This window comes from Thamnophis elegans, chromosome 1, assembly GCF_009769535.1.
Source record: "Thamnophis elegans isolate rThaEle1 chromosome 1, rThaEle1.pri, whole genome shotgun sequence".
In the NCBI taxonomy this organism is placed as follows: Eukaryota; Metazoa; Chordata; class Lepidosauria; order Squamata; family Colubridae; genus Thamnophis; species Thamnophis elegans.
The window spans coordinates 110863916-110880158 of NC_045541.1; the positions used below are offsets into that span (position 1 = coordinate 110863916).

The following is a 16243-nucleotide window of genomic DNA, read 5'->3' on the forward strand; positions in this document are numbered from 1 at the left end:
GAAGTATTTTAAAGGCATAGCTGGATCTTTATTCTTTACCCTTCTGCCCTTCCGGAAAGGGAAAGCAACACCCTCCGCCTTGTAGCCACGTGTCCCGCTGCTTATCTTCTCCTTCTCCTTGTCTTTCTCCAAGTCCGGGTGAATCAGGAAGTCCCGCCTTCAGAGTTTTGTAGCAAAAATCTCGGGCTTCGCAAACAGAATTGAGACGATATTTTTGGTTCTCAAATGTGACTGTGATACCAGATGGCACTTCCCATTTATATTGTATCTGAGAATCTCTGAGTTTTTCAGTTAAGAAAGTGTAGTCTCTCCTTGCTCTTAATATTTGAGATGGTATTTCTTTAAAAACAATCAAGTCCTGTCCATCGATTCGCAGCCTGTTATTGTAGAACTTCTGTATTATCGCATTTCTGGATTCTCTTATGGTGAAATATATAATTATGTCCCTCGGAAGCTGTCGTTGTTTTGCTACACACGAGTTCTGGCGATAAATTTTTTGAATCTGCCAATCAAAGTTAAATCCCGGACTTCCCACCGAACGTCTGAAAGCTTCAAAAAAGGTCTGTTTCAAATTCTCCTGTTCCTTTTCACGCAATCCTCTGACTCTTATTGCAAACGCAGTCTTATTGTAATTTATCATAACGAGTTGTTTTTGAGCATTTTCAACTTCCTGTTGTAACGTTTGAATTTTAGATGTCAAATTAGAATTAGTTTTTTCCAAAAGTTCCAATTTGTCCTCCATTTCAGAAACATAGCCTGTCATAACAGTCATAACTCTGATCGTATCTTCCCTTGTTTGAGCAATCTTGGCGTCCAGTTTATCATATAAGTCCGATAAAAGTTGTTTAATTTCCTGTCTGAACTCTTTAAGGGTTTCAAAAAGAAATTCTTGCGTTAAGAGATCTCCAGTAGAGGGCGTGGGAGGCAAGGGCAGCGATTTTGTAACAATTTCTTGAGATGTATTATTAAGGAAACGCTTAGACTGCTTCGATTTGGGAGCCATTATAAAAAAACGCACAAACAAACAAAGTCTCTGCTCCCCTCGGTTTTAAATGGGATACTATTTATAGACTTTTAACAGTTAATAAGGAGAAGTCTTCAGGAGAATAGAACTGATTGAGTGTGTCATATATCAAACGCAGAAGCTATAAAATCGCCATCTTGTAACGCAGCTGGATAAGAAAGCCTTTTACAAAATTGAAGCTGGTATTTTGAATAGTAATAAGAAAAAAATTTACAACTTCAAGTTAATATTTGGTTTTGAAGCCATTTCAAAATTTATCTGCCTGCAGTTAATAAAACTCTATTGCCTGAATATGCAGCTTTAAGTAAAGAGGCTGAGTTCCCCTTTTATTTTGAAGTTAAGGCTTGGCAAAACTTTCAGTGAGTAAACATTGTAACAAGACCGTTCAGCAGATTCATCACCATTTAACTTCCAGATAAGCAAAGTTAGTGAAGGAGTAACATTCTTGTAGAAATAAAGCTAATTAAAAAGCTTCTGCTGACCTATTGTGAAACCAAAACATATGATAAGCAATCTCTTTTGTTTTGAATTCTTGTGAATTCTTGTGAGGATTAACAAAAAGTGTTCATTATTACCGGAGAAACCAGCCTGCTCGGCGCCATTTTAAAAGCCTCTAAGTAAATAATTTTTCGGAGGAGAAAAAGAAAAGAAGCTAAAATGTTGATAAACAATTATTGTGCACGGAAATGGATTCAGCTCGTGATAAGATTAAATCAAACAAAACTTTGAACTGAGTGGGGGAGACCTACTTTGTCCTGCACAAGGCAGTTTGAAGTTCCCAGCACGGACAGCCGTTCTGCCTTGGGCTAGCCCCCCTTTCCCTGCAAGCACAAAAGCTGCAAAAATCGAAGAGCATTTGCCAGCAAAACAGTTTCTTCTTTCCTTCTTGCCTGAAGGATAAGAAAACCTGATAAGACGTCAGATGGAAGATCCTCTAAACAGGTACGTAGCCAGGAATTCGGAGGCAGCTGATTTTTTGCTGCCACCACCAGCAGGCTCCTCCCAGGAAGTCAATAGAAGATTCTTTTGTTGCATGGCAGTTAAGCATACTGAGAAATATTTGATGAGAAATTTAATCAAAGGCTTTTTAAAAAAAATCTAAGCAAAAGACTCACTCATCTTTATCCACCTGCTTAATAGAGAGCTAATTTAGTCTAGTGCTTAAGGCACCAAACTAAAAGATAGGAGATCATGAGTTCTAGTCCTGCTGTAACATGAAAGCCAACTGGGTGACCTTGAGCCTGATGCTCTCTCCCAACCTAACTCACTTCACAGGAGGAAGGCATGTTTGGATAAGTTTGATGCCTTGAGTTATTTGTAAAAAAAAAAAAAAACCAATAAAGACAGGATACACATAAATAAATAATAACATCCTCCAAATCTTCAAATAGACAGGGTTTGTTTTTAATGAAGTCATATTGGGTATCCTGGATTAAGGCCTGAGTCTCCAAATGTTTGGTAATTTTATCTTTAATAGCAGAAACACAAATGAAACAGCCTGGATCTCCCCAGGAACCCTTTGTAAAAAATTGGAGTTATGCTGGCCAATTTCCAGTCGTCAATTACAGAAGCCAAGTATAGAGACAAGTTACATACTTTAGTTAGGACATCCACAATGTCAGCTTTAAGCTGCTTAATATTCCTCAAGTGGATGCCATCAGGGCCTGGTAATGAATTCAATTGGTCAATAAGCCTTAGCATTTCTTCCCTTGTTACCACAGCATGGCTCAGTTAATCTGACTCCCTCCCGGAGATTAGTTGCTAAGGCTCAGGGATCTGCCCCAATTTTTCTCCTGTGTAAACAAATCCAAATAATTTCCTTCAGCTTCTCTACAATTTCCTTTTATCTTCTTAAGACACCTTTGATCCCTTCTTCATCCAAGGCACCAGCAGCCTCCTTGGCTGGTGTCCTGCTTCTAATGTAGTTGAGGATTCTTTTCTTATACTGTAAGTCTTTGCAGTTTTGGTAATACATTCCTCAAAATTTATGTTTGCCTCCCTCACAGTCTCTTTGCATTTCTTTTGCTAGAGAAGTTGTAGTTTATCTTGGGATTTGTATAGTTACAATGGTTATAGCCTACCTTTCCTCCAATAACTCAAGGTAGCATTTGTGACACACCTAAATCCTGCAATTTCATCCTTACAGCCACCTCCTGAGATAAATTAAGCTGTGAGGTAATCACTGACCCAAAGTCTCCAAGTGAGATTCATGGCTGAATGGTGAATTGAAATAGTGTCTCTAGTTCTAGTCTAACATTCTAGTCACCACATCCTACCAACTTTAACAAAATAGGCATCTTTCTTGAAAAACTCGAAGGATTATTCTGTAGTGTAGGTGATTCTACAGAAACAAAGGATAAATTTGGAGTAGGATTTTACACCTGTTAGAAGTACTGCATGTTTAAAAGAAGCTTGCAGATATAAACTCAGAACTGATGCATTTTCTTGGATGATGGGGTTGTCAGATGCTTTGTCAGTTTTTGTCAACTCTTTTGAAGTGTTTCGCATTCAGATAAAAAAAAAATACACTACTCACAACCATTCTCCATTTATAACTATTTAGAGGCAGTGGTTGAAATTTGAAGAACTGCTGCCCTCTGCAGGAATTTGCCTTTGTTCCATCTTTCTGCCTTGTTAATAAGCTTGCAGGAAAACATAATATGGATGTATGATATTGATTCATTTGAAATAGATCCAGCTACTTGTTAAATACAATGTTAATCCCAAGGTGCAGCACAGATAGGTGATTGAAAGTACCTATGACTTTGGGAAATTACTGCTGTTTGTCTACAGTGCATAGGTATCAACAGGATAGATGAAAGAGGCAAAGGATGAAATATACACAACAGAACCTCCCTGAGTTACATACTTGTGTTTGATGTTGGAACACAACTAAGGCTGGTGGTTGCATTGTGACCTCACATCACATTCTTCATGGTTCTTTTTATCATCTTAATTTGCTATAGTGCAGAGGCCAGACTCTCGAACAAGGCCATTTACAAACTGTTCCCACTTTCAGAACATCTAATGTACAGACAAAGTCATACTTATGAATGACCTTCTATTACTAAAATGATTGACATTGTTCTCCTTCCTAAAGCCAATGAAGCCACACAATATTTTCATGAAGTTTTAATATACAGCCTATTCTCAGCACTTTTCAATGGTTCATGAAAATATTGTGTGGCTTCAGCAGTTCATACCTGGTGGACTTGAAACAAGGCCAAAACATTTTGGGTTCAGATATGAAGAATTTCAAAAATTAATATTTTTTTAATATTCTGAAACCAGAACTTTTTTACTGGGATTAGCGGACAGAAAGTTAGAAAAGAGCCACAGAAGACTATTGCTATATATGACTACTGCTGCAATATTATATTATATGCACAAAAATGGGAAAACTTTGAAATATCCACAATGGAGGAATGATTGGTAAAGATGATGGCAAAAGCAAGAAAACATTCCTTCTCTGGAGCAATATTATGAAGCAGCCTCCCTCTGGTGATTAGGCTGGCCTGCTTTTCACTGATCTTTCAAAAACTCTTAAAAACCAAACTGTTTTCTTGTAATTAAAATCTTTAACAACAAATTATGAAAAAGAAAATCAAGCTGTTTTGGAGAGCCTTCCTTTAATTTGATGATATCTTGATATATTTTTTTAGAATGTGTAACTGTTTTTGTTTTAGTGTTGTTTTATTATTCCTAGTTATACTTTTGGGATGTTGGGAATTGTACAATTTAGAATATTTTAAATTGTACTACTTACCCTAGAAATGCCACCAAATGTCTTTTTTATTATAGCAGGATAGAAATACATTAAATAGAATAAAATATTCAAAAAAGTTCTCATTTTGCAGGAACACAGATGTTAAAATGAAGACTCCATCTGTAAAAATGCAGCAATTGGCATTATTAAAAAATCTCAGTTTAGACAAAGAGATTTGAGTGAGATTTTGAGTGAGATTTTGCTTTCCATAATTTTTTCTCAATATATCTCTACAATATCTGTAAAATATTTAATAGAAACTAATACTGTAATCCCTCTAAACACATTATTCATTTCAATTACATTAACTTTTCCCCAGAAACCTAATGGCAATTTTCTCCCTTGTAATCCCTATAATCATATGTCTGCATATAGACATATTCATTCAAAAATAATGTGACATATTTTGAGAAAATTATAATCCCAAACATATTATTCAATTTAACAGAACAGAACAAAACAGAACAAGAATAGAGGAGAGGAGAGGAGAGTGCAATGCAATGCAACACAACAGCTTTATTGGTCAACTGTGATTGGACCAACAAGGAATTTATCCCCAATGCCGAAGCTCTTGGTGTACATACAAACAACAAAGTAATATAATCATAAGATACCAATAGGAGAAGCTAGTAGAAAAGATGAGAAGGATAACAATAATATAGCCCTACTATATGGATGAATATATAAAGCCCATTTTCTTATAACAGTCTATCCAATTTTAAAGGAGATAAATTAGATGACTTTGCAAATGAAAAAGATACTCAAAACAATAGATATCATATTGTTACATGACTTCAAAAACCATCAATAATGATACTAAATAATTATCCAAAATAGCTGACAGAAGGATTTTTTTAAAATAAAAAACTACTTGAAAACTGTTTAACAGTCTCCCTTATACATTTGTTTGCTTTTAAGAACCTTGCAGGGTGCTAATCAGATACAATGTGGAAGCATAAGAGTGGCTTTTTAAAAGTAGTTGCTTAAAGGCATTTTTATTTGGGCAGGTTTTTCCTTGCAAAAGGCACAGGGCTACCAGATCTGACATGCAACATTCAAATGACCAGTAGATGTCAGGGAAGACTAAAATGTTCTCTGAATCTCTTTGCTTGCCATCTAGTATTCTATCCGATCTTTGCAGGAGCAATTTGAGCAGATCTATGTATATAGTAGGAATCCAGAGTCCCAGTTAATTAGTTTGAAAATCATTTGCTCTTTTAGATTCTCTGACAACTATGATAAACATGCAGGTTTTCTGTGTTTATTTCACAGAACTTGGATCATGGTGAAAAAAGCAAGGGAGAAAGCCTAAACCAGTAGGGAGTATGACTCATATAATGAGGAATAAATCTTGTACCATTCTCCACTGATCTGGCAAATGGTCTGTGACACATAGGAATTCAAACATTTGCTCAGCAGTCCCACTAAGAGTGTTACAATCCTTCTAACACTTTTAGGTCAAACTTCAACTTCTTTTTACAACAATTTCATTTTTTTTTTAGGGTTTCAACTCATCTAAAGATGATATCTTCTGTTTCTTATATATAGCCTTTTTTGAGTAACCTATCTTCTCCATCTTCAGTCACCTACACTCAGCAATCACTTCCCTGGTTGCTCTTGACAGAAACAGTGTCCTACTTCTGTTTTACTGTTGAAAAGATACAGTGTTGTATCTTTTCTACTAATCAAATAAAGGCACTAGAGTCAGTCCTACTACTTTGCTGAAACTTCTAGGAGAACTAACTAACTAACTAACTAACACCATTGAGCCTGCAAGAATTTCAACATATCTGGGTAGCCCAAGTTAATCAAACATACAAAATTGTTGGCATGCTTAATTAATGACAAGAATAACTTAATGCAATGTATGTATCCCATCAAAATACTTCTCCATATTATATTCTAGAAGATTTGGTTACTCTTGTGCACACGCAAAGGTAATGGAATTCAGGCCTGGGTCACAGAACTAGCAATGATCCAGGCCTGCCATGCCCCCGAACCAGTTCCCACTCCAGTTCCCTTACAGCCACCATTTTGATTTTTAGTGACTGCACATGCAGAGTTTACTGTATATTGTTCTGCGCATGTGCGAAGAACAATTTACATTGAACAATGCACACACTAGCGTTGTGCACGGGTTTCAAACTGGTAGTAAAACTGGCAGAAACCCTCCCTTGGGTTCAGGGGTGGGTTTCAACCAGTTTGCGGCAGTCCCCGCGAACAGGTTGGTCGGCGAACCCGGAAGTAAGTAACTTCCGGGAACGGTGAAGGGCCCCCCTGCCCGCCCGCCCATGCTCCTTACCTGGTTTTGATGAGTTCTGCACTTCCACGCATGCGCATGACGCATACAGCGCCTGCGCGATCCTCCAGGAGCAGCTGGAGCATCGCACAGACGCTAGTACGCATGCGTGCACTGCGCACGCGCACAAGGACGCCGCCAGCCCCGTTCTAACCAAACCGGTTGGAACGGGGCGAGAAACCCACCCCTGCTTGGGTTCCATGTGCTTGTGAAGTAGTTGTTTTGTTTCACCAATGTACAGATCTACACATGTCTCACTGCATTGTATTGCATATATCACATTGCTCAGTTTTTGTCTGGGTGTTTTATAATTGCGATGGACAAGCTTCTGCCTTAATGTAATCTTGGGTTTAAATGTATGTTAGGTTGATTGAAAATCCTCCTGAGCTTTTCAGATATTCCTCTGCAACGTATGGAATGACTGACTACATTGCTACATTTGTTGTTCTCTTCTTTTTCTGTAATATAAGAGCTCTTTCTGGGTCTTTTTTTGGATTTGATGAAGGCGCAGTAAGACTAACCTAAAGTTCTGAGGGATTCCTGGATGTGTTTTACTTCTTGTTCTTTTCTCTCTTTACTGGTAGGTAAACTTTCAGCCGGATAGTGTAGGATTCTAATCACTCCATTTTGTGCTCCAGTAGGTGGTGAGAATCAAAATGTAAATACTGATTTCTGTATGTGGGTTTTCTGTAAATGTCAATGTTGAATCTTAGTAAAGGTTTATTAATGTTATTAGTAATAATTTTATGCATTAAAATATTACTTCAGCGTTCTTTTTCTTACTGTAAATGTATTCAAATGCATTTATAATAAATCTGCTTCCTCTTTCAAATGTAACATGACTGGTCTGAAGGGCAGTTATTTGCACGCTCAGCTAATATGGCAGTGAATATATTATAATCAATGTTGATATTAGGCCTTCCCTAATTTTTCTCAGAATGATTTCAGCTGTGTTGGGAAAACTCTCCATATCTGTGAAAGAAAACATGCCAAAAGAATCTCCATCTTATGTAGATTTCCCAAATGGTTTCTCCTCTACACGTCAGTGACACATCCATCGATATTTGCATGATTGTGCATCCTGTTGAATTATTTTCTATTTGCGCTCTGCAAAAAATAAAGCCCAATACTGCATTGAAGCAGCTTCTGTCAGCAGAATCCATTTGTAGATTATAATTTATTATTAGATTTGTAGATTTATTATAATAATCCATTTGTGATGGCTGTAGACTGTCACTAGTAACTGATGTGATAAACTCTCTTCTGTAAATGATCTGGTTGAAACATTTAACCCCCAAACCAAACTTAGCACTTCCCTGACAATTTGTGCATAATTTTTCTCTGCATCTATAAGAAAGCATGATGCAAAGTCAATTGGGCATTCACTGTCATATTTCATAACATGTGACATAACTGTGTCAATGCCATCTTCTTAGGCATCACAGGCCATTTCACTGCTAAGTGTGATTTATAACTCAGATCTGATGTCACCATTTTCTTCATTTCTGTGAACATCTGTTTGCAATGTTCTGCCCACCGCCGTGCATTTCTTGCTTGCATTAAAGTGTTAAGAGGGTATGAAATTAATTTGGCAGAAATCTGTTATGGTAATTAACAAACCCACCCCCCATATCTGGGACACTTCTGCTTTAGAAGTGCATCCCACTGATGCATACACTCTAAAGAACACATTTGTCCTGTGTTAAGGCTATAATGCATCAACCTGTATAATACTGTCTTGAGGTAACAATAAAGAAGAATATTTGTAGCTCAGGGTTGAAATGAATGGTTCTTGATGCTCTCTTGAGTTTTGTTGTTTTCTTGCAGATGTTTCATTACCCAAACTAGGTAACATCATCAGTGGGTAATGGGACAACTGTCTTGAGGTTTTGCAGACATACCTCATCGATTTTTCTGGTGACAGTTCTGTCATCTAAAGAGTATCAATAGTTGGACAGTCTTGCGGGACTTGGTCCATGGCTCTTTGTCAAAGCACTGATAGAGATGCTACTCCAATAACGTTTCTGATAGAAGATAGATAGATAGATAGATAGATAGATAGATAGATAGATAGATAGATAGATAGATAGATAGATAGATAGATATAGACAGACAGACAGACAGACAGATGTTCTCTCTCTCTCTCTCTCTCTCTCTCTCTGTGTGTGTGTGTGTGTGTGTGTGTTCCAGCATAACTCTGGAACACCTTGAGCAATTTCAATCAAACTTGGTACACAGATTACTTCCTATCGGGGAAAAAATACTGTGGGGGTAAGACACCCCTAACACTCCTCAGTGTGTGTGTGTGTGTGTGTGTGTGTGTCCCTCTCTGCAGGAACCCGAGCTGTTGCCCAGTTTAACTCCAACACGCATGCACATGCGCCTCCTGCCTACCAGATGATTTTGGGGTCTCTGCCTCACATGCATGGGGGGAGGGGCACATAGCGGAGGCACAGGCACATGCACAGAGGGCACACACATGCACGGGGTCCTACACCCATGTGGAGGGTATGGAGGGGGCTCAAGGATGCAGCGCAAGCCTCCTTGCGGTCCATTTTTGCTCCCAGGAGGCTGCAGGGAGGCCTACTAGGCCTAAAACAGGGCACGAGGGGGTCATGTACAGGCAGGGGCAGTGCAGTGGGGTCGCGTGACACTATATTTGTTTGCCCTGTTTAATACACGATTACATTAAATAAATACCCAGGCAACGCCAGGTTATCAGCTAGTAATGATATATACATAAAAGTGCATTTTTGGTGATCAACACAAAAATAGGTCTATTTTGTTGAAATGCTCCGAAGATTTGCAAAAAATGTTCTTAAGGTGTCCCATCTCCATTTTTTTATGCTTCCAAAAGGTCATTTTGTACTGGACAACCTGCTGCAAAAGGCTGGACGTGGGTTTTTTTCCCCATGGGTAAAATTCTGGCCATTTTTATTGTTCTTTTAATGGAATGAAATTGAGAAGAGTTCCATAATGTTTTCTTTCTTGCTCAAAGGACCATAAAGCTATTGTCCTTTTTAATGGTCTTTACCAGTCCTAGAAAGTCAGGCCACAGAAGGAGAGTCCATTGGTACTTGTTTTCTTGGTATAAGACAGCAGTAGAAAACAGAAAATTCTACCACTCAGGTCTATGTTTTCTGTGGTCCAAGCAGAAGACCAGGTCATTACTATAGCCAAAGTGGAGGCAGAAGTTGAACTCTGGAATAGCAATAGCAATAGCAGTAGACTTATATACCGCTTCATAGGGCTTTCAGCCCTCTCTAAGCGGTTTACAGAGAGTCAGCATATTGCCCCCAACAATCCGGGTCCTCATTTTACCCACCTCGGAAGGATGGAAGGCTGAGTCAACCCTGAGCCGGTGAGATTTGAACCCCTGAACTGCTGATCTAGCAGTAGCCTGCAGTGCTACATTTAACCACTGCGCCACCTCGGCTCTCTCTGGAAAAGGAATGTCTTAAGTTAATTACTTTTGGAGATGATTTAGACATGGGGGGGCAAGCAGCTGATCTGGAAAAACCCTGCTTTTGACTTCCATTGAATGTAGTAAGCTTACATTTCAACAAGCAAGCATTTATTGGATTGTGATGTCAATCAGATGTATTTTGTTACTTTGTCTTGTTATTTGGTGATAGGCAGAAAGAACATCCACAACTCAATAGCATTATACTTCGCTCACATAGGAGCCTGCAGTTTGAAATGACACTTGCAGCTGATATGAGAGCAGTCTTGTATTCAAATAAAACCCTCGTTCTGCCAAATCCATGTAACAATTTGGTGGTATTCTTGCTGGCTTTCCATTGTGCTTAGAGAAAGCTGTCAGTCAAAAGGCAACATAAAAAGCCACCAATGTACTGACATAGGACTTATTTAATCTTTGGCATAACTCTGCACGATTGCTTGCTATTCAATGAGTCACAAAGCATAGCATTAAATGGTGCTTACTAGAATATGAAATCCTCCATTGATTCCACAGTTATCTTGGCAAGAAAATTTCTGTCATGAGTTGATTAGGCTCCATAGCAGAGAAAGTGCACTTACCACGTCAGATCTCTATGTGATTTTGCTTTGTTTTATAAACAAGCCCTTTCTTGTGCCAGGCCATGGGGAACATCAAAGAACAAGTGGAGCTGAAATGCGAACAGAAGAAAAGAAGAACACCCTAGAGCAGGGGTGTCAAACTCAATTTTATTGAAGGATGCATCAGGGTTCTGTTTGACCTCAGGGGCTGGGGTGGTGGGCATGGCCAGGGTGGACATGGCCAGCTTGACATCACTTGGGTGGCGGGCATCTGTGGTGGCCCAAGTGATCTGCCAGCAAAAACAGCTCCAGAGTTCTATTTTCAGCTGCGACAGCCTCATGCACCCCCCCACCCCCCACCCACCGGAGCTCCATTTTCACTGGCAGAGAATGGCAGGAGGTCATCGCAGTCGAAAATGGAGCTCTTGTTTTTTGCTGAAAGAGGCACCGCTGGCCAGTCCTTTGCTGTTTCTAGGGTGGCCCCACAGGCCCGATCTAAGCAGCGTGCTGCTGGATCTGGCCCCCGGGCTTTGAGTTTGACACCCCTGCCCTAGAGCAATCCAAAGAATTAAGGGAAAGGGGTAGAACAGAGCCCACTTAGAGAGGGCTGTAAGAGCACTATGAAGTGGTATATAAGTCTAAGCGCTTTTGTTATTGCTATTGCTAAGCCACAAGCAGCAATTTAGGTGAGAGTTTAAGTCAGGCGAAATAGAACAAGAGAGTCATTCTGCATGCTGGCAGCAAGGGAAGGCAACTGAGAACACTCTCCAGCCTCTTTAGAGGAATTATACACTTTCCAGAAAGAAGTAATGAATAAGATCCATCTCCAGAGGTGGAGCTCATTTGGGTACTGGAGACAGCTCTGTAGATCTGTAACATGCTGGCTTTGTTTTAAGTATTTCCTGCTGCTCTCCATCAAGGGCTGAAATGCTAACGTTCAAAGGCCAATTGTTTGAGAGATGTTCCCAGAGTTTTAAAAATGCAAATATTAGGATTGCTTTTGTATTTCCATTTACTCTACTACATCACACTGGAAGATGATCCTCAAAAGTCATTTCCAAGTCCATTAAATAAATATGTGAGGTTAAGCTTTGAATGCCTGACAAAACACTAAGAACTATATCTGTCTTAAGGGATGCGGTGGCTCAGTGGCTAAAACGCTGAGCTTGTCGATCAGAAAGGATGGCCATTCAGTGGTTCGAATCCCTAGCACCGCATAACTGAGTGAGCTCCCGTTATTTGTCCCAGATTCTGCCAACCTAGCAGTTTGAAAGCATGTAAAAATGCAAGTAGAAAAATAGGAACCATCCTTGTGGGAAAGTAACAGTGTTCTGTGTGCCTTTGGCGTTTAGTCATGCTGGCCACATGACCACGGAGGCATCTTCGGACAGTGTTGGCTCTTCGGCTTTGAAATGGAGATGAGTACTGCCCCCTAGAGTCAGGAATGACTATCACATATGTGTGAGGGGAATCTTTCTTTTTACCTTATATCTGTCTTCTGTAATAACAAGACAGTTTCTGTCCTCTTCACTAATCATTTCTCCTATTTTCTCCCCACATCTTCAATGATACCAAATTTGGTTTACATGAGGCCCTTTTCTACCTTCTGTATATTAAATGAATGCTGAAGGAAACCATCAGAAATACCAACAGTACGTCAGTGGTCTTCAAGTATTGTTCAGAATGTAGCTGGTTGATTTCTAATATACTGTCCCTTACCAAAATTAATACTAACTGAAAGTTCCTTGTTTTTTTGTGATGCAGCAAAAAAATTATCTGGTGAGTCTTACTTTAGAAAAAAAATGTTTAAGTCTTTAAAACCTTCTGTAGATTTTCTGTGCCAGATGTGCAACCCTGTTTTATTACTGTTCAACAGTGCCACCTCCTGGTAGGAATGAAAATTCTTTTGCTCTCTTGGAAATAAGATTGGTTCCTCTCTACCTTACTGCAAGTATTTACAGTATATTCAGGTTACAGACTAACCTGAACAAATGCATTTGGAAATGTATTTGTTTATGTCTTTGTTGCACTAATACATACAAATTATAACTGTTGAGTCTTACAATATAATCACTTCAGTGACAAACAACCCAGTCACAAACTCTTAAATTACAGTTATACCTACACAACAAATCTGTAGTATCTATTGTATCAATAAATGTTGAATAAGATCAAAAGCTTGGCATTGAAACAAACCAATCTCAGTGGCATCAAAAGAAACTGATTTTGGGACCAGGATTTTTGTATAATCTTTTTTAAAAAAAATCTTGACCACTTTTGTGGGCACGGTTTTGTCGGCGCGTTGTTGTGGGTGCGTTTATGACATCGCGGTTTTCTCGCCGTGGTTTTGTCGGTGCGCTTTGTCGTGCGTGCATTTGTCGGGTCACGCCCAACAATGCTCCTTTGCTTAAGGTGGATGGTGGATGGCGAATTGTGTATGTATTTCTTTAATTTACCATTATGTTTTTTGTGATATCAATATTTGGTTATGTTCAGGTGTGTGTGTGAATATTTGGTATCTGGAGTTCAAACTCTATGCTACATTTTCTTTGAATGAATTAACCAAGACATTTTGCTTTTTGTGAAATGAAAGTTGGATCAAGAAACAATGAGTTCAAAATAATGGGGTTTCCTTTAGGAATAAAGAGGGGGGACAGTGCCTCGATTGTGTTCAGATTATTTTTCTGAGTTTAACTTTCAGGAAATAGGTATTTTATAACCAAGCACACTCACCAATGATAGCCATTTCATGAGAGCATATATGATACCCTCAGAATTTCAATTCTCTATTAGATTTTCGAATCCCAAATGAGAGATCTCTACACAAGAGCCACTAAAGAAGCTTTGCTCCATGCTGCAAAAACTGCTAGATTAAACATTAGAACAGCCAGAATATTAATGGTTCTGCAGACTGTTCTGAAACTCTTTAGATAAGCTAAATGTTTTGCTTATCTTTAATTCACGTATGCTCTTTTAGAACCTGGCAACATCTTATTCCCTTATGTTTTTAATAACGTATCTTTTCTGTGTATGTTATTTATCCCATAGACATAGATGCCCACAAGTAAATTACAAATTAGTCTGTTAACAAGATGTTCTATCAGTTATATTCTATTTTTTTATACACTGGCCTTTTTTGTTTAGCCAGTTTGGTCTAGTGGTTAAGGCATCAGCTAGGAACCAAAAAGCTGTGCTCTAGGTATGAAAGCCAGCTGTGTGGCCTTGGGCCAGTCACTTTCTCTCAGTCCAAGTCACCTCACAGGGGTGTTGTTAGGTTTGTCTGCCATCTTGAGTTATTTATAAAAATAATAAAAGTGGGATAAACATAAATATAAATACAAATAAACCTGTATTGTTAAAATATATTATTAGGCTTCAACTGTAACACATTATGCCAATTTCAACTTAAATATAACAGAATATAATATTGAATAAATATTATATATAATATTATATATAATAAATTTCATCACATCCATGCATGTTTCACCTTTTATTCTTTAATCATCTTGCTACTTTTTTCAATATTCAATCCACTCCATCCTGCCACAAATTTCTTGCTCTTCACATTCTTCTCAACCAATTCACTCTTTCTTCACATATTTGTTTTCTCATGTGACCTCCTCTTTGTACAACCAAACCACCTCAACATCCCTTCTCCATACTAGTCACTCACATCTGTATTCATTCTGAATTTCTTCATCACTCTTCATTTTTAAACCTGTTACTCTTTTGTTCTACCACATTTAAGTAATCCTTTCCCACTGCACTCAACTTTTATCTTTTTCACAACATGTCTAATTTATATCCATAACAAGTTGAGCAGAAACATACTCAGTTATATATAGTAACTATTTTGCTTCTTTTGATGTACATTCAACTGTAGAGTCATGCAAAATATAGCATAATTCAAACTTTAACTCTACACTTTCTCTAAATCAGCAAATGTAGAATAACATGTCTTTACACTTTCCAAATGTTGCTTATTTTTATTTCTCATATCCTTTCAACCAAAATTTTGCCAAACATTTTTTTCAAGCACATCTAATAAGTAATAATTAATCCCACACACACACAATTTTGCTTTTACGCTTCTTACCTTCCCCTTTGAGCAACAGAACGTAACATTGCCGTTTTCCAAGCAACAATGTAGTTTTCACATGCGTATTAATCAGGTTGCACAGCCTTTCCATAAGCAAACCATTATTTGCATTTAAACATTTCTCCAACTGTCAACGCCTGCAGCCTTACCATTTCCTATGACTTCCTTCTCATCTTTTTCCCCCTGGACTCTAACATTTATGCTATCCTGGCAGTTTTCTTGGGCCTGGTTAGGGACAGATCATCATGGAGAAGATCTATCTATGTGGTTCTTTAGAGTCAACAATTAACTTGATAGCATGTAATCAATCAATCAACATTTATATTGATGATTTTATTTGTGCTCTTTAACATGTAGCTCCTGTTTTAACACAGAATCTTTTCCTCAGTCTTTCTCAAGAGTCTGCGTCTGTTTCGGATTCAAGTCTTCTGACAAATATTCCACCAGCAGGGATGTTCTGAGTTTGATATATCCCTCCTCTTCCTTCCTGGAGCATCCAAATAAGAAAAAAATATCCAACTTTTAGATATATAAACAGTTAAAAACTAGTTCATTAGAGAACTAGTGTTCTCTAATGAACTAGTTTCATTAGAGAAACAATGATGATACAAATATACAGAGAGAAACTAGAACAAATTTAAGCAACAGAAGGATTCAGTGCATTGCTTCTCCCTGTGTCCTAGGAGATTTCCTCAAAGCTAGCAATTCATACGCAAAAGACAAAATAGTCTTCTTAAAGATATCTAAATTCCACTCTTTGGAAAAATGCTCATGGCAAATATCTGCCTTTGCTAAAATCTCATGTAGCAATTCTTACTATCTTCATCATGGCTATTTAATCTCTCTTTGTGGATAGGACGTTCTCCTTCTTCATCTCTCTGAATCTAGTCTGCTTTCTTCTTCCTGGCCCTTCAAGCCTCAGTTCCTAAGCTCAGCCAATCCATGATTTTCTCACCAATGAAACTTCTAGTCTGTCTCTAAACAGCTAACCAATATTCCTAAGCCTTCTGCACCTTCCAAGCTACCATAGCT

General features: G+C 38.4%; 1 long non-coding RNA gene across 2 annotated transcripts in view; it reads right to left on the reverse strand.

The window, feature by feature from the left end:
* Nucleotides 1-14982: 14982 nt before the first annotated feature.
* The window catches only part of LOC116515450, an 84101-nt gene continuing 82840 nt past the window's right edge, over nucleotides 14983-16243 (reverse strand). For both annotated transcript variants that reach the window (XR_004256257.1, XR_004256256.1), the window contains exon 3: nucleotides 14983-15698. This is a non-coding gene — a long non-coding RNA (uncharacterized LOC116515450). The remainder of the gene's footprint in view (nucleotides 15699-16243) is intronic.